Raw genomic sequence first — 3,792 nt, forward strand, 5'->3', positions numbered from 1 at the left:
TATAATGTGAAAAATATTAGATTGCAGGCTAATATTTTAATGAGTACTTGTTTATTATAGTATCGCCACTCTAGAATAATTTATTTAATATTAAAACATATGTTCATTATTTTGTTATTGAGGACTATTAATATTCATTATTTATTTTGCTAAGAAAAATATATTACAAATGTAATCTGCTACCAAATTCGGTTGTTTCATTCGTTAGAAAACCATCGGAATAATGACTGCAACATGGTTTGCTGATTCCAAAGGTTTAGAAACTGCAGTACACTTTATTTATCCATGGTGCGAGCAATAAGCAAGTAAAAATATTGTTTAAAACATTTAAAGTATGTATATGGGAAATTGAAAAAAATATATTTGTGTTGGGGGAGACGGTAAATTATGGTAGATCAGAATCTACATTGTCAGAAGTAATACGAGTAGTGTAGTTGCATCAGATTTATGGGAAGGATACACGAATTTATACAGAATAGGCTACAAACATCAAACTGTAAAGCACAATTATCACTTTGTTGATCCAAAGATATTAGAAATAAAAGAAGAAGAGAAACGAATCGGAAATTCCTAGCATCTTCCATCCAGATATTTTATTAATATTTATATCTGTGGTAAACAATAAGATATCTCTAGAAATATGTTATTTCTTGACAAAGCCCATTTCATACCCGGACCTACCTCATCAGGATAGAACTTAGTTTTAATTTAAATGGGTAATAATTTATCCTACAATGTCCATTTTTATAGGATCACCTCGATATCTCTGATCGTATCACAATTCCATTTCCTCACTTAAATTAAAAATATAATCATTAGAGTCTCTAGTAGCTGGGTGTCTGTCCCTTCTTGATAATAAAAGAACTAAAGACTTACCAACAGCAGGGAGTTGGGCATTCTGCTCTCTATGAACCGATAACTACGTCTCCTTGATCAGCGAATTGCTATATCGTTTGGCAGGTCACCCTTATCGTTCATGATACTAATTATAAATCGTTATATAACTTCATTTCAACATATAAAATTGCTAATGCATTCACGTACGTCCATTGACGTTACAGGAAAGGCGGAGTGGAAAAAATAGTTTTATTCCTTTGACCCTAAAGCTGGATTCACACGTTTGCCACTTGCCTCAAATCCAAGACTTGTAAAAACGTTTGGTAGATAAAGGAACAAACGTTGATATCTACACGCTTGGCTGTTCTTGTGACTTTTACATTCCATTTATTCTATTGTCGCTATAAAAAGTAAGGAAATAATGGTAGGCGAAATGAAAGGAAATTAATATCAACAAAGTAGGTTGTAGATGATAAAATACATAGAATTATTATTTTATATCAGATATTCGTTAATTCAATTACCCAAACATATAATGTCTTCCTGAAGATATATTTGTGCTGTTGCAATCTTGTTAAATAAACAATAAACAGCCCAAGTTAATTGACAATATTTAAAACAATCTATTTACACCGAGTCGAGAGAATTTTAAAATATTTAATAAAACATCAAGAATGAAACTTAAATGTATAGGTTATGTAATACTATTTATACGATTTTTTATCATTTACCATCTAATTTGTCGATATTTATCTTTTTTTATCACCGTTCTTTTTTTTTTTCTTTTTTTTTGTAATGAAAATATTGTAAAAGGAGTGTAATAGCCGACAAACGTTCGTAGTTTTATTTGTGAATCACAAAAGATACTAACTTCCACAACTCTTCAAACACACAACATATTTGTCATTAGCCATATAACACAGCACTATAACTAGTAATAATTATGCAATACAATTGAATAATAAGGAGGTTTAACAATAGCGAGTCTCGCCAGCCTCCAAGTTCAAAGAACAAAACAAGCGTGTGGATACCGACGTTTGTTGCTTCCTTTGTATAAGAATTTGTACAAGTCTTGGATTTGTGGCAAGTAACAAATGTTAGATGTAAGATGTAAGGCAAGCATAAGATAAGTTGATTGTGTATTCATATACCAATTTTTAAAATGTGCCATCGATTCAAAATTGGTTGAGCAGTTTTTCTTGAAAATAATAAGAAATGTGAAAAATCGATTAAGAAAATAAAAAACTTTCTCTACATAAAAGTATCGGCGATCAACCATTAAATATTGATTATCCTAATAATTCTAACAGAGGTTTAATTAACATCACTAAACTGTAGAGCACGCGGGCTATGTGTTTTATCTGTTCCAAAACGTGAACAAATCAATAATTAATAAAGGGACCTCTACACAGTCAGGTAGGATACCACTAAAATTTTTTTTCGCTTCGGGAAATTAATTCACCTTCTAGATTCAATTTTCTATTTAATCACTTTTACATTCGTACACTAACTTTGGCGACGCCATTTTCAGTCCAAAGTCTTGTTTAAAATTGTTGTCATTCATTATATTATTTTTTTTTAATTTTCTAGAGGCTTGTTTATAATGGCCCCTTAAGAGGAAATTTTAAAGTTTATAAAGAAACATCGGCATGATTGATGTAATAATGTAAATGTGATTAAACAAAGAAATCAAAGTTAGAAGGTGAATTAATTTTCCGAATCGAAAAATAGCAGAAAATAACATAATAACCTTTGAAAAATAACATAATAACCACCGAAAAAAAAACTATTAGAGATTAAAAGCAAAAATGGAGGGATCATGTTTTGTAATACTGATAGATAATAGAGAATAGTTTGTAATCTGAACATTCAGTATTTTAAGTGGAGATAAGACCTGTGGTATTTTAAGGTTACGATGCAATACTTATCTGTTTATTGTGAGTTGTCCATTCTGTATGGTCCTACAAGTCAAAAGAATCCGGAGGTGAGGAGCCTCCTCATGTTGATTTAAGCATAGAAGAGAGAAATGAAACAGTTATTATTAAAGACAATAGATAATGATAAAAATAATAAGAAAAACAGTCAGAAGTCGATAAGAAGTGTGGGGGGAGGAGGGCGGGGTGCATCATAAGTAGACTGGGAGTGCTTATTGTTCATTCTTATAAGCTTTCTATTTATTACGAATCTAAAGAGACATTGCACAAGACTCTTACTGATAGTGCAGTGGCCTTCCTCATTGAATCAACTTTTCACCCTATCTCACATATTTAATTGTTATTGAGGTGTAGATAGTTGACCATAGATTACTGATTGGAGAAGATGGTCGGAGGGTGTGGTCAGCAAAGAACAATATAAATAAACAAAAAAATATTTATTTATTTCAAATAATTAATAAAAAAATAAATATTTTTTTTTTATTTATGTTGTTCTTTGCTGACCATACCCCCCCTCCCCCGACCATCTTCTCCAATCTTTAATTATTTATATTTTATTTTAATCTTTATTTTTTTAAATAATTTTTTTTTATTCATTACTTTTACTAGAGTTTTTTTTAAAGTATATATCTTCATAAATTGTGGAAGTAGTTGAATTATAGATATCTTCTCGATTTAGATTCTGCTGAAGGAATGCAATGAATTAAAAATCACAAAAATACCATATTAATGTTTTATTTTTAAATGTATGTTATTCCGGTGAATATTGTTAAAATGCATGCCAAATTTAAAGATGGAGAATTGATCTGACAAGAAAGAAAGTATATAATAATTCATCATATAAAAAGAAAGAGAAGCCCAATTTTCAGTATGAATTTTTACCTATTCTTTGATAAAACATTGCTGCAACGCTATCTATGAGCAATCAGAAGAACTATCACCTTCATCGTTGCTCAACATTGTAAATATTTTTATGTATTGCTTTTATATACCATGTAAAATATTATTATAAATATAAATA

The 3,792-nt window shown here is 29.9% G+C and overlaps 1 protein-coding gene across 1 annotated transcript in view; it reads right to left on the reverse strand.

Annotated features, from left to right (window-relative positions):
* The window catches only part of LOC106682265 (putative ankyrin repeat protein RF_0381), a 7,854-nt gene extending 6,860 nt beyond the window's left edge, over positions 1–994 (reverse strand). Inside the window, exon 1 of the mRNA XM_014423018.3 lies at positions 877–994. The gene's annotated coding sequence lies outside the window, so the exon portion shown is untranslated. The remainder of the gene's footprint in view (positions 1–876) is intronic.
* Positions 995–3,792: the final 2,798 nt, after the last annotated feature.

Source organism: Halyomorpha halys, unplaced genomic scaffold (genome assembly GCF_000696795.3).
Source record: "Halyomorpha halys isolate HHAL.00 unplaced genomic scaffold, Hhal_1.1 Scaffold399.1, whole genome shotgun sequence".
Classification (NCBI taxonomy): Eukaryota; Metazoa; Arthropoda; class Insecta; order Hemiptera; family Pentatomidae; genus Halyomorpha; species Halyomorpha halys.